The 26,942-nt window shown below is 35.1% G+C and overlaps 15 non-coding genes across 15 annotated transcripts; all 15 read left to right on the top strand.

Moving 5' to 3' along the window:
- The first annotated feature begins 822 nt into the window (after positions 1-822).
- On the top strand, positions 823-904 carry TRNAS-CGA (transfer RNA serine (anticodon CGA)). The gene has a single exon. It is a non-coding gene; the product is annotated as a tRNA-Ser (tRNA).
- Positions 905-3,313: 2,409 nt separating this feature from the next.
- Positions 3,314-3,384, top strand: TRNAS-UGA (transfer RNA serine (anticodon UGA)). The gene has a single exon. It is a non-coding gene; the product is annotated as a tRNA-Ser (tRNA).
- Positions 3,385-5,802: 2,418 nt separating this feature from the next.
- Positions 5,803-5,884, top strand: TRNAS-CGA (transfer RNA serine (anticodon CGA)). The gene has a single exon. It is a non-coding gene; the product is annotated as a tRNA-Ser (tRNA).
- Positions 5,885-6,657: 773 nt separating this feature from the next.
- Positions 6,658-6,739, top strand: TRNAS-CGA (transfer RNA serine (anticodon CGA)). The gene has a single exon. It is a non-coding gene; the product is annotated as a tRNA-Ser (tRNA).
- A 1,596-nt stretch (positions 6,740-8,335) lies between these two features.
- TRNAS-UGA (transfer RNA serine (anticodon UGA)) lies at positions 8,336-8,406 on the top strand. Its single transcript has one exon. It is a non-coding gene; the product is annotated as a tRNA-Ser (tRNA).
- Positions 8,407-10,002: 1,596 nt separating this feature from the next.
- On the top strand, positions 10,003-10,084 carry TRNAS-CGA (transfer RNA serine (anticodon CGA)). Its single transcript has one exon. It is a non-coding gene; the product is annotated as a tRNA-Ser (tRNA).
- Positions 10,085-12,493: 2,409 nt separating this feature from the next.
- TRNAS-UGA (transfer RNA serine (anticodon UGA)) lies at positions 12,494-12,564 on the top strand. The gene has a single exon. It is a non-coding gene; the product is annotated as a tRNA-Ser (tRNA).
- A 2,418-nt stretch (positions 12,565-14,982) lies between these two features.
- Positions 14,983-15,064, top strand: TRNAS-CGA (transfer RNA serine (anticodon CGA)). The gene has a single exon. It is a non-coding gene; the product is annotated as a tRNA-Ser (tRNA).
- A 773-nt stretch (positions 15,065-15,837) lies between these two features.
- TRNAS-CGA (transfer RNA serine (anticodon CGA)) lies at positions 15,838-15,919 on the top strand. The gene has a single exon. It is a non-coding gene; the product is annotated as a tRNA-Ser (tRNA).
- Positions 15,920-17,515: 1,596 nt separating this feature from the next.
- TRNAS-UGA (transfer RNA serine (anticodon UGA)) lies at positions 17,516-17,586 on the top strand. The gene has a single exon. It is a non-coding gene; the product is annotated as a tRNA-Ser (tRNA).
- Positions 17,587-19,182: 1,596 nt separating this feature from the next.
- On the top strand, positions 19,183-19,264 carry TRNAS-CGA (transfer RNA serine (anticodon CGA)). The gene has a single exon. It is a non-coding gene; the product is annotated as a tRNA-Ser (tRNA).
- A 2,409-nt stretch (positions 19,265-21,673) lies between these two features.
- Positions 21,674-21,744, top strand: TRNAS-UGA (transfer RNA serine (anticodon UGA)). Its single transcript has one exon. It is a non-coding gene; the product is annotated as a tRNA-Ser (tRNA).
- A 1,595-nt stretch (positions 21,745-23,339) lies between these two features.
- On the top strand, positions 23,340-23,421 carry TRNAS-CGA (transfer RNA serine (anticodon CGA)). Its single transcript has one exon. It is a non-coding gene; the product is annotated as a tRNA-Ser (tRNA).
- Positions 23,422-24,589: 1,168 nt separating this feature from the next.
- On the top strand, positions 24,590-24,673 carry TRNAS-CGA (transfer RNA serine (anticodon CGA)). Its single transcript has one exon. It is a non-coding gene; the product is annotated as a tRNA-Ser (tRNA).
- Positions 24,674-26,266: 1,593 nt separating this feature from the next.
- On the top strand, positions 26,267-26,350 carry TRNAS-CGA (transfer RNA serine (anticodon CGA)). Its single transcript has one exon. It is a non-coding gene; the product is annotated as a tRNA-Ser (tRNA).
- The last annotated feature ends 592 nt before the right edge of the window (positions 26,351-26,942 follow it).

The raw sequence follows: 26,942 nt of genomic DNA, 5'->3' as shown, positions 1-26,942 counted from the left end.
GCTGTGATGGCCGCAAATCCACACACAGGTTCAAATCCTGTTCACAGTGCAGTGTTTTACTTGGTCAAAACTTTGGACCTTCTCAAAAAGAGTAAAATAATATATACAGTATATTATTAAAATGGGCCAAGACATATGAAAATGGGACAACTAAATATATTTGAGTCGAAATCTGTCTCAAGAATGAAATTAACAAGTATGAAAACTTAAAGAAATATTACTAGATGTTTCCCATGATATTGATGACATCATTTGCAGATAATAGAAATCTATGTATTGATAGCTGGAAATCCTCTACACCAAATTTCTTTCAGCAATAAAATGTCAATTGAAGTTTTTAAACTCGTTCCAAAAAGACAACTGAGAACCATCAGCAATGCCATATATTTTGATGGCTGCATTTTTAAGACGATGGACTTGAAATCTTCATGTTGGATGAAATCATGTTCAGTTTATTGTATTAGTTTTGAAAAGATTGGATTTTGCTTATGAAAGATTAGTGAAAAGAAAATATAGTAAAAGTTGGGAATAATAAAAAAAATGCAGATTAATTCCCTGGCAGTGCGCGGTGTCCAACCACAATTTTAAGCATGAGAAACATGTGGTCAACAAAATCACTGCGTTTCTTAATATACAATCCATTTATCTCCTTCTACTCTTTGATCTCAGACCACTTCTTTCTCTTCAGTAAGTCAGTCTAGTTTTCATGCTCATGGCTTTATAGTTCAGTAGAGATTCAGGTGAACTTAGACCAAAATCTTCTCACAGGCTCTCCCTCTGTGCTCACATGGCAAAAACATCTGATAAAGTATTCAACAGTTGGCTGTGATGGCCGAGTGGTTAAGGCATTGGACTCGAAATCCAATGGGGTATCCCCGCACAGGTTCAAATCCTGTTCACAGCGCAGTGTTTTACTTGGTCAAAACTTTGGACCTTCTCGAAAAGAGTAAAATAATATATACAGCATATTATTAAAACGGGCCAAGTGATATGAAAATGGGACAAATTAACATGTTTGACTCGAAATCTGCCTCAAGAATGAGATTGAGCAGTATGAAAACGCCAAGAAATATTACTCGATGTTTCCCATGATATTGATGACATCATTTGCAGATAATAGAAATCTATGTATTGGTTGCTGGAAATCCTCTACACCAAATTTCTTTCAGCAATAAAAAGTCAATGAAAGTATTTAAACTGGTTCCAAAAAGACAACTGAGAACCATCAGCAATGCCATATATTTTGATGGCTGCATTTTTAAGACGATGGACTTGAAATCTTCATGTTGGATGAAATCCTGTTCACAGTTTATTGTTTTACCTTTGAAAAGATTGGATTTTGCACATGAAAGATTAGTGAAAAGAAAATATAGTAAAAGCTGGGAATAATAAAACAATACAGATTAATTCCCTGACAGTGTGCGGAAACCAAAGACAATTTTAACCATGAGAAACACGTGGTCAACAAAATCTCTGCGTTTCTCAATATACAATCCATTCATCTCCTTCTACTCTTTAATCTCAGACCACTCCTTTCTATTCAGTAAGTCAGTCAAGTTCTCTTGCTCATGGCTGTATCCTACAATAGATATTCATGCGAATTTAGGCCAAAATCTTTTCACAGGCTGTTCTCTGTGTTCACATGGCAAACACATCTGATAAGGTGAGCCTATAATTGGCTGTGATGGCCGCAAATCCCCACACAGGTTCAAATCCTGTTCACAGTGCAGTATTTTACTTGGTCAAAACTTTGGACCTTCTCGAAAAGAGTAAAATAATATATACGGTATATTATTAAAATGGGCCAAGACATATGAAAATGGGACAACTAAATATATTTGAGTCGAAATCTGTCTCAAGAATGAAATCAAAAAGTATGAAAACTTAAAGAAATATTACTAGATGTTTCCCATGATATTGATGACATCATTTGCAGATAATAGAAATCTATGTATTGAAAGCTGGAAATCCTCTACACCAAATTTCTTTCAGCAATAAAATGTCAATTAAAGTATTTAAACTGGTTCCAAAAAGACAACTGAGAACCATCAGCAATGCCATATATTTTGATGGCTGCATTTTTAAGACGATGGACTTGAAATCTTCATGTTGGATGAAATCATGTTCAGTTTATTGTATTAGTTTTGAAAAGATTGGATTTTGCTTATGAAAGATTAGTGAAAAGAAAATATAGTAAAAGTTGGGAATAATAAAAAAATGCAGATTAATTCCCTGGCAGTGCGCGGTGTCCAAACACAATTTTAAGCATGAGAAACATGTGGTCAACAAAATCACTGCGTTTCTTAATATACAATCCATTTATCTCCTTCTACTCTTTGATCTCAGACCACTTCTTTCTCTTCAGTAAGTCAGTCTAGTTTTCATGCTCATGGCTTTGTAGTTCAGTAGAGATTCAGGTGAACTTAGACCAAAATCTTCTCACAGGCTCTCCCTCTGTGCTCACATGGCAAAAACATCTGATAGATTACTCGAAATCCAATAGGGTATCCCAGCACAGGTTCAAATCCTGTTCACAGCGCAGTGTTTTACTTGGTCAAAACTTTGGACCTTCTCGAAAAGAGTAAAATAATATATACAGTATATTATTAAAACGGGCCAAGTGATATGAAAATGGGACAACTTAACATGTTTGACTCGAAATCTGCCTCAAGAATGAGATTTAGCAGTATGAAAACGCCAAGAAATATTACTCAATGTTTCCCATGATATTGATGACATCATTTGCAGATAATAGAAATCTGTGTATTGGTTGCTGAAAATCCTCTACACCAAATTTCTTTCAGCAATAAAAAGTCAATGAAAGTATTTAAACTGGTTCCAAAAAGACAACTGAGAACCATCAGCAATGCCATATATTTTGATGGCTGCATTTTTAAGACGATGGACTTGAAATCTTCATGTTGGATGAAATCGTGTTCACAGTTTATTGTTTTACCTTTGAAAAGATTGGATTTTGCACATGAAAGATTAGTGAAAAGAAAATATAGTAAAAGCTGGGAATAATAAAACAATACAGATTAATTCCCTGACAGTGTGCGGAAACCAAAGACAATTTTAACCATGAGAAACACGTGGTCAACAAAATCTCTGCGTTTCTCAATATACAATCCATTCATCTCCTTCTATTCTTTGATCTCAGACCACTTCTTTCTCTTCAGTAAGTCAGTCTAGTTTTCATGCTCATGGCTGTGTAGTTCAGTAGAGATTCAGGTGAACTTAGACCAAAATCTTCTCACTGGCTCTCCCTCTTTGCTCACATGGCAAAAACATCTGATAAATTATCCAACAGATGGCTGTGATGGCCGAGTGGTTAACGCGTTGGACTTGAAATCCAATGCACAGGTTCAAATCCTGTTCACAGCGCAGTGTTTTACTTGGTCAAAACTTTGGACCTTCTCGAAAAGAGTAAAATAATATATACAGTATATTATTAAAACGGGCCAAGTGATATGAAAATGGGACAACTTAACATGTTTGACTCGAAATCTGCCTCAAGAATGAGATTTAGCAGTATGAAAACTCCAAGAAATCTTACTCGATGTTTCCCATGATATTGATGACATCATTTGCAGATAATAGAAATCTATGTATTGGTTGCTGGAAATCCCCTACACCAAATTTGTTTCAGCAATAAAAAGTCAATGAAAGTATTTAAACTGGTTCCAAAAAGACAACTGAGAACCATCAGCAATGCCATATATTTTGATGGCTGCATTTTTAAGATGATGGACTTGAAATCTTCATGTTGGATGAAATCGTGTTCACAGTTTATTGTTTTACCTTTGAAAAGATTGGATTTTGCACATGAAAGATTAGTGAAAAGAAAATATAGTAGAAGCTGGGAATAATAAAACAATGCAGATTAATTCTCTGACAGTGTGCGGAAACCAAAGACAATTTTAACCATGAGAAACACGTGGTCAACAAAATCTCTGCGTTTCTCAATATACAATCCATTCATCTCCTTCTACTCTTTAATCTCAGACCACTACTTTCTCTTCAGTAAGTCAGTCAAGTTCTCTTGCTCATGGCTGTATCCTACAATAGATATTCATGCGAATTTAGGCCAATATGTTTTCACAGCCTGTTCTCTGTGTTCACATGGCAAACACATCTGATAAGGTGAGCCTATAATTGGCTGTGATGGCCGCAAATCCACACACAGGTTCAAATCCTGTTCACAGTGCAGTATTTTACTTGGTCAAATCTTTGGACCTTCTCGAAAAGAGTAAAATAATATATACAGTATATTATTAAAATGGGACAAGACATATGAAAATGGGACAACTAAATATATTTGAGTCGAAATCTGTCTCAAGAATGAAATTAACAAGTATGAAAGCTTAAAGAAATATTACTAGATGTTTCCCATGATATTGATGACATCATTTGCAGATAATAGAAATCTATGTATTGATAGCTGGAAATCCTCTACACCAAATTTCTTTCAGCAATAAAATGTCAATTAAAGTATTTAAACTGGTTCCAAAAAGACAACTGAGAACCATCAGCAATGCCATATATTTTGATGGCTGCATTTTTAAGACGATGGACTTGAAATCTTCATGTTGGATGAAATCATGTTCAGTTTATTGTATTAGTTTTGAAAAGATTGGATTTTGCTTATGAAAGATTAGTGAAAAGAAAATATAGTAAAAGTTGGGAATAATAAAAAAAATGCAGATTAATTCCCTGGCAGTGCGCGGTGTCCAACCACAATTTTAAGCATTATAAACATGTGGTCAACAAAATCACTGCGTTTCTTAATATACAATCCATTTATCTCCTTCTACTCTTTGATCTCAGACCACTTCTTTCTCTTCAGTAAGTCAGTCTAGTTTTCATGCTCATGGCTGTATCCTACAATAGATATTCATGCGAATTTAGGCCAAAATCTTTTCACAGGCTGTTCTCTGTGTTCACATGGCAAACGCATCTGATAAGGTGAGCCTATAATTGGCTGTGATGGCCGCAAATCCCCACACAGGTTCAAATCCTGTTCACAGTGCAGTATTTTACTTGGTCAAAACTTTGGACCTTCTCGAAAAGAGTAAAATAATATATACAGTATATTATTAAAATGGGCCAAGACATATGAAAATGGGACAACTAAATATATTTGAGTCGAAATCTGTCTCAAGAATGAAATCAACAAGTATGAAAACTTAAAGAAATATTACTAGATGTTTCCCATGATATTGATTACATCATTTGCAGATAATAGAAATCTATGTATTGATAGCTGGAAATCCTCTACACCAAATTTCTTTCAGCAATAAAATGTCAATTAAAGTATTTAAACTGGTTCCAAAAAGACAACTGAGAACCATCAGCAATGCCATATATTTTGATGGCTGCATTTTTAAGACGATGGACTTGAAATCTTCATGTTGGATGAAATCATGTTCAGTTTATTGTATTAGTTTTGAAAAGATTGGATTTTGCTTATGAAAGATTAGTGAAAAGAAAATATAGTAAAAGTTGGGAATAATAAAAAAAATGCAGATTAATTCCCTGGCAGTGCGCGGTGTCCAACCACAATTTTAAGCATGAGAAACATGTGGTCAACAAAATCACTGCGTTTCTTAATATACAATCCATTTATCTCCTTCTACTCTTTGATCTCAGACCACTTCTTTCTCTTCAGTAAGTCAGTCTAGTTTTCATGCTCATGGCTTTGTAGTTCAGTAGAGATTCAGGTGAACTTAGAGCAAAATCTTCTCACAGGCTCTCCCTCTGTGCTCACATGGCAAAAACATCTGATAGATTATTCAACAGTTGGCTGTGATGGCCGAGTGGTTAAGGCGTTGGACTCGAAATCCAATGGGGTATCCCCGCACAGGTTCAAATCCTGTTCACAGCGCAGTGTTTTACTTGGTCAAAACTTTGGACCTTCTCGAAAAGAGTAAAATAATATATACAGTATATTATTAAAACGGGCCAAGTGATATGAAAATGGGACAACTTAACATGTTTGAATCGAAATCTGCCTCAAGAATGACATTTAGCAGTATGAAAACGCCAAGAAATATTACTAGATGTTTCCCATGATATTGATGACATCATTTGCAGATAATAGAAATCTATGTATTGATAGCTGGAAATCCTCTACAACAAATTTCTTTCAGCAATAAAATGTCAATTAAAGTATTTAAACTGGTTCCAAAAAGACAACTGAGAACCATCAGCAATGCCATATATTTTGATGGCTGCATTTTTAAGACGATGGACTTGAAATCTTCATGTTGGATGAAATCATGTTCAGCTTATTGTATTAGTTTTGAAAAGATTGGATTTTGCTTATGAAAGATTAGTGAAAAGAAAATATAGTAAAAGTTGGGAATAATAAAAAAAATGCAGATTAATTCCCTGGCAGTGCGCGGTGTCCATCCACAATTTTAAGCATGAGAAACATGTGGTCAACAAAATCACTGCGTTTCTTAATATACAATCCATTTATCTCCTTCTACTCTTTGATCTCAGACCACTTCTTTCTCTTCAGTAAGTCAGTCTAGTTTTCATGCTCATGGCTTTGTAGTTCAGTAGAGATTCAGGTGAACTTAGACCAAAATCTTCTCACAGGCTCTCCCTCTGTGCTCACATGGCAAAAACATCTGATAGTTTATTCAACAGTTGGCTGTGATGGCCGAGTGGTTAAGGCGTTGGACTCGAAATCCAATGGGGTATCCCCGCACAGGTTCAAATCCTGTTCACAGCTCAGTGTTTTACTTGTTCAAAACTTTGGACCTTCTCGAAAACAGTAAAATAATATATACAGTATATTATTAAAATGGGCCAAGACATATGAAAATGGGACAACTAAATATATTTGAGTCGAAATCTGTCTCAAGAATGAAATCAACAAGTATGAAAACTTAAAGAAATATTACTAGATGTTTCCCATGATATTGATGACATCATTTGCAGATAACAGAAATCTATGTATTGATAGCTGGAAATCCTCTACACCAAATTTCTTTCAGCAATAAAATGTCAATTAAAGTATTTAAACTGGTTCCAAAAAGACAACTGAGAACCATCAGCAATGCCATATATTTTGATGGCTGCATTTTTAAGACGATGGACTTGAAATCTTCATGTTGGATGAAATCATGTTCAGTTTATTGTATTAGTTTTGAAAAGATTGGATTTTGCTTATGAAAGATTAGTGAAAAGAAAATATAGTAAAAGTTGGGAATAATAAAAAAAATGCAGGTTAATTCCCTGGCAGTGCACGGTGTCCAACCACAATTTTAAGCATGAGAAACATGTGGTCAACAAAATCACTGCGTTTCTTAATATACAATCCATTTATCTCCTTCTACTCTTTGATCTCAGACCACTTCTTTCTCTTCAGTAAGTCAGTCTAGTTTTCATGCTCATGGCTGTATCCTACAATAGATATTCATGCGAATTTAGGCCAAAATCTTTTCACAGGCTGTTCTCTGTGTTCACATAGCAAACACATCTGATAAGGTGAGCCTATAATTGGCTGTGATGGCCGCAAATCCCCACACAGGTTCAAATCCTGTTCACAGCGCAGTGTTTTACTTGGTCAAAACTTTGGACCTTCTTGAAAAGAGTAAAATAATATATACAGTATATTATTAAAATGGGCCAAGTGATATGAAAATGAGACAACTTAACATGTTTGACTCGAAATCTGCCTCAAGAATAAGATTTAGCAGTATGAAAACGCCAAGAAATATTACTCGATGTTTCCCATGATATTGATTACATCATTTGCAGATAATAGAAATCTATGTATTGGTTGCTGGAAATCCTCTACACCAAATTTCTTTCAGCAATAAAAAGTCAATGAAAGTATTTAAACTGGTTCCAAAAAGACAACTGAGAACCATCAGCAATGCCATATATTTTGATGGCTGCATTTTTAAGACGATGGACTTGAAATCTTCATGTTGGATGAAATCGTGTTCACAGTTTATTGTTTTACCTTTGAAAAGATTGGATTTTGCACATGAAAGATTAGTGAAAAGAAAATATAGTAAAAGCTGGGAATAATAAAACAATACAGATTAATTCCCTGACAGTGTGCGGAAACCAAAGACAATTTTAACCATGAGAAACACGTGGTCAACAAAATCTCTGCGTTTCTCAATATACAATCCATTCATCTCCTTCTATTCTTTGATCTCAGACCACTTCTTTCTCTTCAGTAAGTCAGTCTAGTTTTCATGCTCATGGCTGTGTAGTTCAGTAGAGATTCAGGTGAACTTAGACCAAAATCTTCTCACTGGCTCTCCCTCTTTGCTCACATGGCAAAAACATCTGAAAAATTATCCAACAGATGGCTGTGATGGCCGAGTGGTAAAGGCGTTGGACTTGAAATCCAATGCACAGGTTCAAATCCTGTTCACAGCGCAGTGTTTTACTTGGTCAAAACTTTGGACCTTCTCGAAAAGAGTAAAATAATATATACAGTATATTATTAAAACGGGCCAAGTGATATGAAAATGGGACAACTTAACATGTTTGACTCGAAATCTGCCTCAAGAATGAGATTTAGCAGTATGAAAACTCCAAGAAATCTTACTCGATGTTTCCCATGATATTGATGACATCATTTGCAGATAATAGAAATCTATGTATTGGTTGCTGGAAATCCCCTACACCAAATTTGTTTCAGCAATAAAAAGTCAATGAAAGTATTTAAACTGGTTCCAAAAAGACAACTGAGAACCATCAGCAATGCCATATATTTTGATGGCTGCATTTTTAAGACGATGGACTTGAAATCTTCATGTTGGATGAAATCGTGTTCACAGTTTATTGTTTTACCTTTGAAAAGATTGGATTTTGCACATGAAAGATTAGTGAAAAGAAAATATAGTAGAAGCTGGGAATAATAAAACAATGCAGATTAATTCTCTGACAGTGTGCGGAAACCAAAGACAATTTTAACCATGAGAAACACGTGGTCAACAAAATCTCTGCGTTTCTCAATATACAATCCATTCATCTCCTTCTACTCTTTAATCTCAGACCACTACTTTCTCTTCAGTAAGTCAGTCAAGTTCTCTTGCTCATGGCTGTATCCTACAATAGATATTCATGCGAATTTAGGCCAATATGTTTTCACAGGCTGTTCTCTGTGTTCACATGGCAAACACATCTGATAAAGTGAGCCTATAATTGGCTGTGATGGCCACAAATCCACACACAGGTTCAAATCCTGTTCACAGTGCAGTGTTTTACTTGGTCAAAACTTTGGACCTTCTCAAAAAGAGTAAAATAATATATACAGTATATTATTAAAATGGGCCAAGACATATGAAAATGGGACAACTAAATATATTTGAGTCGAAATCTGTCTCAAGAATGAAATTAACAAGTATGAAAACTTAAAGAAATATTACTAGATGTTTCCCATGATATTGATGACATCATTTGCAGATAATAGAAATCTATGTATTGATAGCTGGAAATCCTCTACACCAAATTTCTTTCAGCAATAAAATGTCAATTGAAGTTTTTAAACTCGTTCCAAAAAGACAACTGAGAACCATCAGCAATGCCATATATTTTGATGGCTGCATTTTTAAGACGATGGACTTGAAATCTTCATGTTGGATGAAATCATGTTCAGTTTATTGTATTAGTTTTGAAAAGATTGGATTTTGCTTATGAAAGATTAGTGAAAAGAAAATATAGTAAAAGTTGGGAATAATAAAAAAAATGCAGATTAATTCCCTGGCAGTGCGCGGTGTCCAACCACAATTTTAAGCATGAGAAACATGTGGTCAACAAAATCACTGCGTTTCTTAATATACAATCCATTTATCTCCTTCTACTCTTTGATCTCAGACCACTTCTTTCTCTTCAGTAAGTCAGTCTAGTTTTCATGCTCATGGCTTTATAGTTCAGTAGAGATTCAGGTGAACTTAGACCAAAATCTTCTCACAGGCTCTCCCTCTGTGCTCACATGGCAAAAACATCTGATAAAGTATTCAACAGTTGGCTGTGATGGCCGAGTGGTTAAGGCATTGGACTCGAAATCCAATGGGGTATCCCCGCACAGGTTCAAATCCTGTTCACAGCGCAGTGTTTTACTTGGTCAAAACTTTGGACCTTCTCGAAAAGAGTAAAATAATATATACAGCATATTATTAAAACGGGCCAAGTGATATGAAAATGGGACAAATTAACATGTTTGACTCGAAATCTGCCTCAAGAATGAGATTGAGCAGTATGAAAACGCCAAGAAATATTACTCGATGTTTCCCATGATATTGATGACATCATTTGCAGATAATAGAAATCTATGTATTGGTTGCTGGAAATCCTCTACACCAAATTTCTTTCAGCAATAAAAAGTCAATGAAAGTATTTAAACTGGTTCCAAAAAGACAACTGAGAACCATCAGCAATGCCATATATTTTGATGGCTGCATTTTTAAGACGATGGACTTGAAATCTTCATGTTGGATGAAATCCTGTTCACAGTTTATTGTTTTACCTTTGAAAAGATTGGATTTTGCACATGAAAGATTAGTGAAAAGAAAATATAGTAAAAGCTGGGAATAATAAAACAATACAGATTAATTCCCTGACAGTGTGCGGAAACCAAAGACAATTTTAACCATGAGAAACACGTGGTCAACAAAATCTCTGCGTTTCTCAATATACAATCCATTCATCTCCTTCTACTCTTTAATCTCAGACCACTCCTTTCTATTCAGTAAGTCAGTCAAGTTCTCTTGCTCATGGCTGTATCCTACAATAGATATTCATGCGAATTTAGGCCAAAATCTTTTCACAGGCTGTTCTCTGTGTTCACATGGCAAACACATCTGATAAGGTGAGCCTATAATTGGCTGTGATGGCCGCAAATCCCCACACAGGTTCAAATCCTGTTCACAGTGCAGTATTTTACTTGGTCAAAACTTTGGACCTTCTCGAAAAGAGTAAAATAATATATACGGTATATTATTAAAATGGGCCAAGACATATGAAAATGTGACAACTAAATATATTTGAGTCGAAATCTGTCTCAAGAATGAAATCAAAAAGTATGAAAACTTAAAGAAATATTACTAGATGTTTCCCATGATATTGATGACATCATTTGCAGATAATAGAAATCTATGTATTGAAAGCTGGAAATCCTCTACACCAAATTTCTTTCAGCAATAAAATGTCAATTAAAGTATTTAAACTGGTTCCAAAAAGACAACTGAGAACCATCAGCAATGCCATATATTTTGATGGCTGCATTTTTAAGACGATGGACTTGAAATCTTCATGTTGGATGAAATCATGTTCAGTTTATTGTATTAGTTTTGAAAAGATTGGATTTTGCTTATGAAAGATTAGTGAAAAGAAAATATAGTAAAAGTTGGGAATAATAAAAAAATGCAGATTAATTCCCTGGCAGTGCGCGGTGTCCAAACACAATTTTAAGCATGAGAAACATGTGGTCAACAAAATCACTGCGTTTCTTAATATACAATCCATTTATCTCCTTCTACTCTTTGATCTCAGACCACTTCTTTCTCTTCAGTAAGTCAGTCTAGTTTTCATGCTCATGGCTTTGTAGTTCAGTAGAGATTCAGGTGAACTTAGACCAAAATCTTCTCACAGGCTCTCCCTCTGTGCTCACATGGCAAAAACATCTGATAGATTACTCGAAATCCAATAGGGTATCCCAGCACAGGTTCAAATCCTGTTCACAGCGCAGTGTTTTACTTGGTCAAAACTTTGGACCTTCTCGAAAAGAGTAAAATAATATATACAGTATATTATTAAAACGGGCCAAGTGATATGAAAATGGGACAACTTAACATGTTTGACTCGAAATCTGCCTCAAGAATGAGATTTAGCAGTATGAAAACGCCAAGAAATATTACTCAATGTTTCCCATGATATTGATGACATCATTTGCAGATAATAGAAATCTGTGTATTGGTTGCTGAAAATCCTCTACACCAAATTTCTTTCAGCAATAAAAAGTCAATGAAAGTATTTAAACTGGTTCCAAAAAGACAACTGAGAACCATCAGCAATGCCATATATTTTGATGGCTGCATTTTTAAGACGATGGACTTGAAATCTTCATGTTGGATGAAATCGTGTTCACAGTTTATTGTTTTACCTTTGAAAAGATTGGATTTTGCACATGAAAGATTAGTGAAAAGAAAATATAGTAAAAGCTGGGAATAATAAAACAATACAGATTAATTCCCTGACAGTGTGCGGAAACCAAAGACAATTTTAACCATGAGAAACACGTGGTCAACAAAATCTCTGCGTTTCTCAATATACAATCCATTCATCTCCTTCTATTCTTTGATCTCAGACCACTTCTTTCTCTTCAGTAAGTCAGTCTAGTTTTCATGCTCATGGCTGTGTAGTTCAGTAGAGATTCAGGTGAACTTAGACCAAAATCTTCTCACTGGCTCTCCCTCTTTGCTCACATGGCAAAAACATCTGATAAATTATCCAACAGATGGCTGTGATGGCCGAGTGGTTAACGCGTTGGACTTGAAATCCAATGCACAGGTTCAAATCCTGTTCACAGCGCAGTGTTTTACTTGGTCAAAACTTTGGACCTTCTCGAAAAGAGTAAAATAATATATACAGTATATTATTAAAACGGGCCAAGTGATATGAAAATGGGACAACTTAACATGTTTGACTCGAAATCTGCCTCAAGAATGAGATTTAGCAGTATGAAAACTCCAAGAAATCTTACTCGATGTTTCCCATGATATTGATGACATCATTTGCAGATAATAGAAATCTATGTATTGGTTGCTGGAAATCCCCTACACCAAATTTGTTTCAGCAATAAAAAGTCAATGAAAGTATTTAAACTGGTTCCAAAAAGACAACTGAGAACCATCAGCAATGCCATATATTTTGATGGCTGCATTTTTAAGATGATGGACTTGAAATCTTCATGTTGGATGAAATCGTGTTCACAGTTTATTGTTTTACCTTTGAAAAGATTGGATTTTGCACATGAAAGATTAGTGAAAAGAAAATATAGTAGAAGCTGGGAATAATAAAACAATGCAGATTAATTCTCTGACAGTGTGCGGAAACCAAAGACAATTTTAACCATGAGAAACACGTGGTCAACAAAATCTCTGCGTTTCTCAATATACAATCCATTCATCTCCTTCTACTCTTTAATCTCAGACCACTACTTTCTCTTCAGTAAGTCAGTCAAGTTCTCTTGCTCATGGCTGTATCCTACAATAGATATTCATGCGAATTTAGGCCAATATGTTTTCACAGGCTGTTCTCTGTGTTCACATGGCAAACACATCTGATAAGGTGAGCCTATAATTGGCTGTGATGGCCGCAAATCCACACACAGGTTCAAATCCTGTTCACAGTGCAGTATTTTACTTGGTCAAATCTTTGGACCTTCTCGAAAAGAGTAAAATAATATATACAGTATATTATTAAAATGGGACAAGACATATGAAAATGGGACAACTAAATATATTTGAGTCGAAATCTGTCTCAAGAATGAAATTAACAAGTATGAAAGCTTAAAGAAATATTACTAGATGTTTCCCATGATATTGATGACATCATTTGCAGATAATAGAAATCTATGTATTGATAGCTGGAAATCCTCTACACCAAATTTTTTTCAGCAATAAAATGTCAATTAAAGTATTTAAACTGGTTCCAAAAAGACAACTGAGAACCATCAGCAATGCCATATATTTTGATGGCTGCATTTTTAAGACGATGGACTTGAAATCTTCATGTTGGATGAAATCATGTTCAGTTTATTGTATTAGTTTTGAAAAGATTGGATTTTGCTTATGAAAGATTAGTGAAAAGAAAATATAGTAAAAGTTGGGAATAATAAAAAAAATGCAGATTAATTCCCTGGCAGTGCGCGGTGTCCAACCACAATTTTAAGCATTATAAACATGTGGTCAACAAAATCACTGCGTTTCTTAATATACAATCCATTTATCTCCTTCTACTCTTTGATCTCAGACCACTTCTTTCTCTTCAGTAAGTCAGTCTAGTTTTCATGCTCATGGCTGTATCCTACAATAGATATTCATGCGAATTTAGGCCAAAATCTTTTCACAGGCTGTTCTCTGTGTTCACATGGCAAACGCATCTGATAAGGTGAGCCTATAATTGGCTGTGATGGCCGCAAATCCCCACACAGGTTCAAATCCTGTTCACAGTGCAGTATTTTACTTGGTCAAAACTTTGGACCTTCTCGAAAAGAGTAAAATAATATATACAGTATATTATTAAAATGGGCCAAGACATATGAAAATGGGACAACTAAATATATTTGAGTCGAAATCTGTCTCAAGAATGAAATCAACAAGTATGAAAACTTAAAGAAATATTACTAGATGTTTCCCATGATATTGATTACATCATTTGCAGATAATAGAAATCTATGTATTGATAGCTGGAAATCCTCTACACCAAATTTCTTTCAGCAATAAAATGTCAATTAAAGTATTTAAACTGGTTCCAAAAAGACAACTGAGAACCATCAGCAATGCCATATATTTTGATGGCTGCATTTTTAAGACGATGGACTTGAAATCTTCATGTTGGATGAAATCATGTTCAGTTTATTGTATTAGTTTTGAAAAGATTGGATTTTGCTTATGAAAGATTAGTGAAAAGAAAATATAGTAAAAGTTGGGAATAATAAAAAAAATGCAGATTAATTCCCTGGCAGTGCGCGGTGTCCAACCACAATTTTAAGCATGAGAAACATGTGGTCAACAAAATCACTGCGTTTCTTAATATACAATCCATTTATCTCCTTCTACTCTTTGATCTCAGACCACTTCTTTCTCTTCAGTAAGTCAGTCTAGTTTTCATGCTCATGGCTTTGTAGTTCAGTAGAGATTCAGGTGAACTTAGAGCAAAATCTTCTCACAGGCTCTCCCTCTGTGCTCACATGGCAAAAACATCTGATAGATTATTCAACAGTTGGCTGTGATAGCCGAGTGGTTAAGGCGTTGGACTCGAAATCCAATGGGGTATCCCCGCACAGGTTCAAATCCTGTTCACAGCGCAGTGTTTTACTTGGTCAAAACTTTGGACCTTCTCGAAAAGAGTAAAATAATATATACAGTATATTATTAAAACGGGCCAAGTGATATGAAAATGGGACAACTTAACATGTTTGAATCGAAATCTGCCTCAAGAATGACATTTAGCAGTATGAAAACGCCAAGAAATATTACTAGATGTTTCCCATGATATTGATGACATCATTTGCAGATAATCGAAATCTATGTATTGATAGCTGGAAATCCTCTACAACAAATTTCTTTCAGCAATAAAATGTCAATTAAAGTATTTAAACTGGTTCCAAAAAGACAACTGAGAACCATCAGCAATGCCATATATTTTGATGGCTGCATTTTTAAGACGATGGACTTGAAATCTTCATGTTGGATGAAATCATGTTCAGCTTATTGTATTAGTTTTGAAAAGATTGGATTTTGCTTATGAAAGATTAGTGAAAAGAAAATATAGTAAAAGTTGGGAATAATAAAAAAAATGCAGATTAATTCCCTGGCAGTGCGCGGTGTCCATCCACAATTTTAAGCATGAGAAACATGTGGTCAACAAAATCACTGCGTTTCTTAATATACAATCCATTTATCTCCTTCTACTCTTTGATCTCAGACCACTTCTTTCTCTTCAGTAAGTCAGTCTAGTTTTCATGCTCATGGCTTTGTAGTTCAGTAGAGATTCAGGTGAACTTAGACCAAAATCTTCTCACAGGCTCTCCCTCTGTGCTCACATGGCAAAAACATCTGATAGTTTATTCAACAGTTGGCTGTGATGGCCGAGTGGTTAAGGCGTTGGACTCGAAATCCAATGGGGTATCCCCGCACAGGTTCAAATCCTGTTCACAGCTCAGTGTTTTACTTGTTCAAAACTTTGGACCTTCTCGAAAACAGTAAAATAATATATACAGTATATTATTAAAATGGGCCAAGACATATGAAAATGGGACAACTAAATATATTTGAGTCTAAATCTGTCTCAAGAATGAAATCAACAAGTATGAAAACTTAAAGAAATATTACTAGATGTTTCCCATGATATTGATGACATCATTTGCAGATAACAGAAATCTATGTATTGATAGCTGGAAATCCTCTACACCAAATTTCTTTCAGCAATAAAATGTCAATTAAAGTATTTAAACTGGTTCCAAAAAGACAACTGAGAACCATCAGCAATGCCATATATTTTGATGGCTGCATTTTTAAGACGATGGACTTGAAATCTTCATGTTGGATGAAATCATGTTCAGTTTATTGTATTAGTTTTGAAAAGATTGGATTTTGCTTATGAAAGATTAGTGAAAAGAAAATATAGTAAAAGTTTGGAATAATAAAAAAAATGCAGGTTAATTCCCTGGCAGTGCACGGTGTCCAACCACAATTTTAAGCATGAGAAACATGTGGTCAACAAAATCACTGCGTTTCTTAATATACAATCCATTTATCTCCTTCTACTCTTTGATCTCAGACCACTTCTTTCTCTTCAGTAAGTCAGTCTAGTTTTCATGCTCATGGCTGTATCCTACAATAGATATTCATGCGAATTTAGGCCAAAATCTTTTCACAGGCTGTTCTCTGTGTTCACATAGCAAACACATCTGATAAGGTGAGCCTATAATTGGCTGTGATGGCCGCAAATCCCCACACAGGTTCAAATCCTGTTCACAGCGCAGTGTTTTACTTGGTCAAAACTTTGGACCTTCTTGAAAAGAGTAAAATAATATATACAGTATATTATTAAAATGGGCCAAGTGATATGAAAATGAGACAACTTAACATGTTTGACTCGAAATCTGCCTCAAGAATGAGATTTAGCAGTATGAAAACGCCAAGAAATATTACTCGATGTTTCCCATGATATTGATTACATCATTTGCAGATAATAGAAATCTATGTATTGGTTGCTGGAAATCCTCTACACCAAATTTCTTTCAGCAATAAAAAGTCAATGAAAGTATTTAAACTGGTTCCAAAAAGACAACTGAGAACCATCAGCAATGCCATATATTTTGATGGCTGCATTTTTAAGACGATGGACTTGAAATCTTCATGTTGGATGAAATCGTGTTCACAGTTTATTGTTTTACCTTTGAAAAGATTGGATTTTGCACATGAAAGATTAGTGAAAAGAAAATATAGTAAAAGCTGGGAATAATAAAACAATACAGATTAATTCCCTGACAGTGTGCGGAAACCAAAGACAATTTTAACCATGAGAAACACGTGGTCAACAAAATCTCTGCGTTTCTCAATATACAATCCATTCATCTCCTTCTATTCTTTGATCTCAGACCACTTCTTTCTCTTCAGTAAGTCAGTCTAGTTTTCATGCTCATGGCTGTGTAGTTCAGTAGAGATTCAGGTGAACTTAGACCAAAATCTTCTCACTGGCTCTCCCTCTTTGCTCACATGGCAAAAACATCTGAAAAATTATCCAACAGATGGCTGTGATGGCCGAGTGGTAAAGGCGTTGGACTTGAAATCCAACGCACAGGTTCAAATCCTGTTCACAGCGCAGTGTTTTACTTGGTCAAAACTTTGGACCTTCTCGAAAAGAGTAAAATAATATATACAGTATATTATTAAAACGGGCCAAGTGATATGAAAATGGGACAACTTAACATGTTTGACTCGAAATCTGCCTCAAGAATGAGATTTAGCAGTATGAAAACTCCAAGAAATCTTACTCGATGTTTCCCATGATATTGATGACATCATTTGCAGATAATAGAAATCTATGTATTGGTTGCTGGAAATCCCCTACACCAAATTTGTTTCAGCAATAAAAAGTCAATGAAAGTATTTAAACTGGTTCCAAAAAGACAACTGAGAACCATCAGCAATGCCATATATTTTGATGGCTGCATTTTTAAGACGATGGACTTGAAATCTTCATGTTGGATGAAATCGTGTTCACAGTTTATTGTTTTACCTTTGAAAAGATTGGATTTTGCACATGAAAGATTAGTGAAAAGAAAATATAGTAGAAGCTGGGAATAATAAAACAATGCAGATTAATTCTCTGACAGTGTGCGGAAACCAAAGACAATTTTAACCATGAGAAACACGTGGTCAACAAAATCTCTGCGTTTCTCAATATACAATCCATTCATCTCCTTCTACTCTTTAATCTCAGACCACTACTTTCTCTTCAGTAAGTCAGTCAAGTTCTCTTGCTCATGGCTGTATCCTACAATAGATATTCATGCGAATTTAGGCCAATATGTTTTCACAGGCTGTTCTCTGTGTTCACATGGCAAACACATCTGATAAAGTGAGCCTATAATTGGCTGTGATGGCCGCAAATCCACACACAGGTTCAAATCCTGTTCACAGTGCAGTGTTTTACTTGGTCAAAACTTTGGACCTTCTCAAAAAGAGTAAAATAATATATACAGTATATTATTAAAATGGGCCAAGACATATGAAAATGGGACAACTAAATATATTTGAGTCGAAATCTGTCTCAAGAATGAAATTAACAAGTATGAAAACTTAAAGAAATATTACTAGATGTTTCCCATGATATTGATGACATCATTTGCAGATAATAGAAATCTATGTATTGATAGCTGGAAATCCTCTACACCAAATTTCTTTCAGCAATAAAATGTCAATTGAAGTTTTTAAACTCGTTCCAAAAAGACAACTGAGAACCATCAGCAATGCCATATATTTTGATGGCTGCATTTTTAAGACGATGGACTTGAAATCTTCATGTTGGATGAAATCATGTTCAGTTTATTGTATTAGTTTTGAAAAGATTGGATTTTGCTTATGAAAGATTAGTGAAAAGAAAATATAGTAAAAGTTGGGAATAATAAAAAAAATGCAGATTAATTCCCTGGCAGTGCGCGGTGTCCAACCACAATTTTAAGCATGAGAAACATGTGGTCAACAAAATCACTGCGTTTCTTAATATACAATCCATTTATCTCCTTCTACTCTTTGATCTCAGACCACTTCTTTCTCTTCAGTAAGTCAGTCTAGTTTTCATGCTCATGGCTTTATAGTTCAGTAGAGATTCAGGTGAACTTAGACCAAAATCTTCTCACAGGCTCTCCCTCTGTGCTCACATGGCAAAAACATCTGATAAAGTATTCAACAGTTGGCTGTGATGGCCGAGTGGTTAAGGCATTGGACTCGAAATCCAATGGGGTATCCCCGCACAGGTTCAAATCCTGTTCACAGCGCAGTGTTTTACTTGGTCAAAACTTTGGACCTTCTCGAAAAGAGTAAAATAATATATACAGCATATTATTAAAACGGGCCAAGTGATATGAAAATGGGACAAATTAACATGTTTGACTCGAAATCTGCCTCAAGAATGAGATTGAGCAGTATGAAAACGCCAAGAAATATTACTCGATGTTTCCCATGATATTGATGACATCATTTGCAGATAATAGAAATCTATGTATTGGTTGCTGGAAATCCTCTACACCAAATTTCTTTCAGCAATAAAAAGTCAATGAAAGTATTTAAACTGGTTCCAAAAAGACAACTGAGAACCATCAGCAATGCCATATATTTTGATGGCTGCATTTTTAAGACGATGGACTTGAAATCTTCATGTTGGATGAAATCCTGTTCACAGTTTATTGTTTTACCTTTGAAAAGATTGGATTTTGCACATGAAAGATTAGTGAAAAGAAAATATAGTAAAAGCTGGGAATAATAAAACAATACAGATTAATTCCCTGACAGTGTGCGGAAACCAAAGACAATTTTAACCATGAGAAACACGTGGTCAACAAAATCTCTGCGTTTCTCAATATACAATCCATTCATCTCCTTCTACTGTTTAATCTCAGACCACTCCTTTCTATTCAGTAAGTCAGTCAAGTTCTCTTGCTCATGGCTGTATCCTACGATAGATATTCATGCGAATTTAGGCCAAAATCTTTTCACAGGCTGTTCTCTGTGTTCACATGGCAAACACATCTGATAAGGTGAGCCTATAATTGGCTGTGATGGCCGCAAATCCCCACACAGGTTCAAATCCTGTTCACAGTGCAGTATTTTACTTGGTCAAAACTTTGGACCTTCTCGAAAAGAGTAAAATAATATATACGGTATATTATTAAAATGGGCCAAGACATATGAAAATGGGACAACTAAATATATTTGAGTCGAAATCTGTCTCAAGAATGAAATCAAAAAGTATGAAAACTTAAAGAAATATTACTAGATGTTTCCCATGATATTGATGACATCATTTGCAGATAATAGAAATCTATGTATTGAAAGCTGGAAATCCTCTACACCAAATTTCTTTCAGCAATAAAATGTCAATTAAAGTATTTAAACTGGTTCCAAAAAGACAACTGAGAACCATCAGCAATGCCATATATTTTGATGGCTGCATTTTTAAGACGATGGACTTGAAATCTTCATGTTGGATGAAATCATGTTCAGTTTATTGTATTAGTTTTGAAAAGATTGGATTTTGCTTATGAAAGATTAGTGAAAAGAAAATATAGTAAAAGTTGGGAATAATAAAAAAATGCAGATTAATTCCCTGGCAGTGCGCGGTGTCCAAACACAATTTTAAGCATGAGAAACATGTGGTCAACAAAATCACTGCGTTTCTTAATATACAATCCATTTATCTCCTTCTACTCTTCGATCTCAGACCACTTCTTTCTCTTCAGTAAGTCAGTCTAGTTTTCATGCTCATGGCTTTGTAGTTCAGTAGAGATTCAGGTGAACTTAGACCAAAATCTTCTCACAGGCTCTCCCTCTGTGCTCACATGGCAAAAACATCTGATAGATTACTCGAAATCCAATAGGGTATCCCAGCACAGGTTCAAATCCTGTTCACAGCGCAGTGTTTTACTTGGTCAAAACTTTGGACCTTCTCGAAAAGAGTAAAATAATATATACAGTATATTATTAAAACGGGCCAAGTGATATGAAAATGGGACAACTTAACATGTTTGACTCGAAATCTGCCTCAAGAATGAGATTTAGCAGTATGAAAACGCCAAGAAATATTACTCAATGTTTCCCATGATATTGATGACATCATTTGCAGATAATAGAAATCTGTGTATTGGTTGCTGAAAATCCTCTACACCAAATTTCTTTCAGCAATAAAAAGTCAATGAAAGTATTTAAACTGGTTCCAAAAAGACAACTGAGAACCATCAGCAATGCCATATATTTTGATGGCTGCATTTTTAAGACGATGGACTTGAAATCTTCATGTTGGATGAAATCGTGTTCACAGTTTATTGTTTTACCTTTGAAAAGATTGGATTTTGCACATGAAAGATTAGTGAAAAGAAAATATAGTAAAAGCTGGGAATAATAAAACAATACAGATTAATTCCCTGACAGTGTGCGGAAACCAAAGACAATTTTAACCATGAGAAACACGTGGTCAACAAAATCTCTGCGTTTCTCAATATACAATCCATTCATCTCCTTCTATTCTTTGATCTCAGACCACTTCTTTCTCTTCAGTAAGTCAGTCTAGTTTTCATGCTCATGGCTGTGTAGTTCAGTAGAGATTCAGGTGAACTTAGACCAAAATCTTCTCACTGGCTCTCCCTCTTTGCTCACATGGCAAAAACATCTGATAAATTATCCAACAGATGGCTGTGATGGCCGAGTGGTTAACGCGTTGGACTTGAAATCCAATGCACAGGTTCAAATCCTGTTCACAGCGCAGTGTTTTACTTGGTCAAAACTTTGGACCTTCTCGAAAAGAGTAAAATAATATATACAGTATATTATTAAAACGGGCCAAGTGATATGAAAATGGGACAACTTAACATGTTTGACTCGAAATCTGCCTCAAGAATGAGATTTAGCAGTATGAAAACTCCAAGAAATCTTACTCGATGTTTCCCATGATATTGATGACATCATTTGCAGATAATAGAAATCTATGTATTGGTTGCTGGAAATCCCCTACACCAAATTTGTTTCAGCAATAAAAAGTCAATGAAAGTATTTAAACTGGTTCCAAAAAGACAACTGAGAACCATCAGCAATGCCATATATTTTGATGGCTGCATTTTTAAGATGATGGACTTGAAATCTTCATGTTGGATGAAATCGTGTTCACAGTTTATTGTTTTACCTTTGAAAAGATTGGATTTTGCACATGAAAGATTAGTGAAAAGAAAATATAGTAGAAGCTGGGAATAATAAAACAATGCAGATTAATTCTCTGACAGTGTGCGGAAACCAAAGACAATTTTAACCATGAGAAACACGTGGTCAACAAAATCTCTGCGTTTCTCAATATACAGTCCATTCATCTCCTTCTACTCTTTAATCTCAGACCACTACTTTCTCTTCAGTAAGTCAGTCAAGTTCTCTTGCTCATGGCTGTATCCTACAATAGATATTCATGCGAATTTAGGCCAATATGTTTTCACAGGCTGTTCTCTGTGTTCACATGGCAAACACATCTGATAAAGTGAGCCTATAATTGGCTGTGATGGCCGCAAATCCACACACAGGTTCAAATCCTGTTCACAGTGCAGTGTTTTACTTGGTCAAAACTTTGGACCTTCTCAAAAAGAGTAAAATAATATATACAGTATATTATTAAAATGGGCCAAGACATATGACAATGCGACAACTAAATATATTTGAGTCGAAATCTGTCTCAAGAATGAAATTAACAAGTATGAAAACTTAAAGAAATATTACTAGATGTTTCCCATGATATTGATGACATCATTTGCAAATAATAGAAATCTATGTATTGATAGCTGGAAATCCTCTACACCAAATTTCTTTCAGCAATAAAATGTCAATTAAAGTATTTAAACTGGTTCCAAAAAGACAACTGAGAACCATCAGCAATGCCATATATTTTGATGGCTGCATTTTTAAGACGATGGACTTGAAATCTTCATGTTGGATGAAATCATGTTCAGTTTATTGTATTAGTTTTGAAAAGATTGGATTTTGCTTATGAAAGATTAGTGAAAAGAAAATATAGTAAAAGTTGGGAATAATAAAAAAATGCAAATTAATTCCCTGGCAGTGCGCGGTGTCCAACCACAATTTTAAGCATGAGAAAGATGTGGTCAACAAAATCACTGCGTTTATTAATATACAATCCATTTATCTCCTTCTACTCTTTGATCTCAGACCACTTCTTTCTCTTCAGTAAGTCAGTCTAGTTTTTATGCTCATGGCTGTGTAGTTCAGTAGAGATTCAGGTGAACCAAGACCAAAATCTTCTCACTGGCTCTCCCTCTGTGCTCACATGGCAAAAACATCTGATAGATAATTCAACAGTTGGCTGTGATGGCCGAGTGGTAAAGGCGTTGGACTCGAAATCCAATGGGGTATCCCCGCACAGGTTCAAATCCTGTTCACAGCGCAGTGTTTTACTTGGTCAAAACTTTGGACCTTCTCGAAAAGAGTAAAATAATATATACAGTATATTATTAAAACGGGCCAAGTGATATGAAAATGGGACAACTCGAAATGTTTGACTCAAAATCTGCCTCAAGAATGAAATTAAGCAGTATGAAAACTTCAAGAAATATTACTCCGTGTTTCCCATGATATTGATGACATCATTTGCAGATAATAGAAATCTATGTATTGGTTGCTGGAAATCCTCTACACCAAATTTCTTTCAGCAATAAAAAGACAATGAAAGCATTTAAACTGGTTCCAAAAAGACAACTGAGAACCATCAGCAATGCCATATATTTTGATGGCTGCATTTTTAAGACGATGGACTTGAAATCTTCATGTTGGATGAAATCGTGTTCACAGTTTCTTGTTTTACCTTTGAAATGATTGGATTTTGCACATGAAAGATTAGTGAAAAGAAAATATAGTAAAGGCTGGGAATAATAAAACAATACAGATTAATTCCCTGACAGTGTGCGGAAACCAAAGACAATTTTAACCATGAGAAACATGTGGTCAACAAAATCTCTGCATTACCAATGATATTGGTGACATCATTTGCAGATAATAGAAATCTATGTATCGGTTGCTGGAAATCCTCTACACCAAATTTCTTTCAGCAATAAAAAGTCAATGAAAGTATTTAAACTCGCTCCAAAAAGACAACTGAGAACCATCAGCAATGCCATATATTTTGATGGCTGCATTTTTAAGACGATGGACTTGAAATCTTCATGTTGGATGAAATCATGTTCAGTTTATTGTATTAGTTTTGAAAAGATTGGATTTTGCTTATGAAAGATTATTGAAAAGAAAATATAGTAAAAGTTGGGAATAATAAAAAAATGCAGATTAATTCCCTTGCAGTGCGCGGTGTCCAGCCACAATTTTAAGCATGAGAAACATGTGGTCAACAAAATCACTGCGTTTCTTAATATACAATCCATTTATCTCCTTCTGCTCTTTGATCTCAGACCACTTCTTTCTCTTCAGTAAGTCAGTCTAGTTTTCATGCTCATGGCTGTGTAGTTCAGTAGAGATTCAGGTGAACCTAGACCAAAATCTTCTCACTGGCTCTCCCTCTGTGCTCACATGGCAAAAACATCTGATCGATTATTCAACAGTTGGCTGTGATGGCCGAGTGGTTAAGGCGTTGGACTCGAAATCCAATGGGTTATCCCCACACAGGTTCAAATCCTGTTCACAGGGCAGTGTTTTACTTGGTCAAACCTTTGGACCTTCTCGAAAAGAGTAAAATAATATACACAGTATATTAATAAAACGGGCCAAGTGATATGAAAATGGGACAACTTAACATGTTTGACTCGAAATCTGCATCAAGAATGAGATTTAGCAGTATGAAAACTCCAAGAAATATTACTCGATGTTTCCCATGATATTGATGACATCATTTGCAGATAATAGAAATCTATGTATTGGTTGCTGGAAATCCCCTACACCAAATTTCTTTCAGCAATAAAAAGTCAATGAAAGTATTTAAACTGGTTCCAAAAAGACAACTGAGAACCATCAGCAATGCCATATATTTTGATGACTGCATTTTTAAGACGATGGACTTGAAATCTACATGTTGGATGAAATCGTGTTCACAGTTTATTGTTTTACCTTTGAAAAGATTGGAATTTGCACATGAAAGATTAGTGAAAAGAAAATATAGTAAAAGCTGGGAATAATAAAACAATGCAGATTAATTCCCTGACAGTGTGCGGAAACCAAAGACAATTTTAACCATGAGAAACACGTGGTCAAAAAAATCTCTGCGTTTCTCAATATACAATTCATTCATCTCCTTCTACTCTTTAATCTCAGACCACTCCTTTCTCTTCAGTAAGTCAGTCAAGTTCTCTTGCTCATGGCTGTATCATACAATAGATATTCATGCGAATTTAGGCCAAAATCTTTTTACAGGCTGTTCTCTGTGTTCACATGGCAAACACATCTGATAAAGTGAGCCTATAATTGGCTGTGATGGCCGCAAATCCCCACACAGGTTCAAATCCTGTTCACAGTGCAGTGTTTTACTTGGTCAAAACTTTGGACCTTCTCGAAAAGAGTAAAATAATATATACAGTATATTATTAAAATGGGCCAAGACATATAAAAATGGGACAACTAAATATATTTGAGTCAAAATCTGTCTCAAGAATGAAATTAATAAGTATGAAAACTTAAAGAAATATTACTAGATGTTTCCCATGATATTGATGACATCATTTGCAGATAATAGAAATCTATGTATTGATAGCTGGAAATCCTCTACACCAAATTTCTTTCAGCAATAAAATGTCAATTGAAGTTTTTAAACTCGTTCCAAAAAGACAACTGAGAACCATCAGCAATGCCATATATTTTGATGGCTGCATTTTTAAGACGATGGACTTGAAATCTTCATGTTGGATGAAATCATGTTCAGTTTATTGTATTAGTTTTGAAAAGATTGGATTTTGCTTATGAAAGATTATTGAAAAGAAAATATAGTAAAAGTTGGGAATAATAAAAAAATGCAGATTAATTCCCTGGCAGTGCGCGGTGTCCAGCCACAATTTTAAGCATGAGAAACATGTGGTCAACAAAATCACTGCGTTTCTTAATATACAATCCATTTATCTCCTTCTACTCTTTGATCTCAGACCACTTCTTTCTCTTCAGTAAGTCAGTCTAGTTTTCATGCTCATGGCTGTGTAGTTCAGTAGAGATTCAGGTGAACCTAGACCAAAATCTTCTCACTGGCTCTCCCTCTGTGCTCACATGGCAAAAACATCTGATAGATTATTCAACAGTTGGCTGTGATGGCCGAGTGGTTAAGGCGTTGGACTCGAAATCCAATGGGTTATCCCCGCACAGGTTCAAATCTTGTTCACAGGGCAGTGTTTTACTTGGTCAAAACTTTGGACCTTCTCGAAAAGAGTAAAATAATAAATACAGTATATTATTAAAACGGGCCAAGTGATATGAAAATGGGACAACTCCAAATGTTTGACTCAAAATCTGCCTCAAGAATGAAATTAAGCAGTATGAAAACTTCAAGAAATTACTCCATGTTTCCCATGATATTGATGACATCATTTGCAGATAATAGAAATCTATGTATTGGTTGCTGGAAATCCTCTACACCAAATTTCTTTCAGCAATAAAAAGTCAATGAAAGTATTTAAACTGGTTCCAAAAAGACAACTGAGAACCATCAGCAATGCCATATATTTTGATGGCTGCATTTTTAAGACGATGGACTTGAAATCTTCATGTTGGATGAAATCGTGTTCACAGTTTATTGTTTTATCTTTGAAAAGATTGGATTTTGCACATGAAAGATTAGTGAAAAGAAAATATAGTAAAGGCTGGGAATAATAAAACAATACAGATTAATTCCCTGACAGTGTGCGGAAACCAAAGACAATTTTAACCATGAGAAACACGTGGTCAACAAAATCTCTGCGTTTCTCAATATACAATCCATTC

Source organism: Dendrobates tinctorius, unplaced genomic scaffold (genome assembly GCF_039654945.1).
Source record: "Dendrobates tinctorius isolate UK_male_01 unplaced genomic scaffold, ASM3965494v1 ptg000151l, whole genome shotgun sequence".
Classification (NCBI taxonomy): Eukaryota; Metazoa; Chordata; class Amphibia; order Anura; family Dendrobatidae; genus Dendrobates; species Dendrobates tinctorius.
This window is presented reverse-complemented; position numbering and strand designations above follow the sequence as displayed.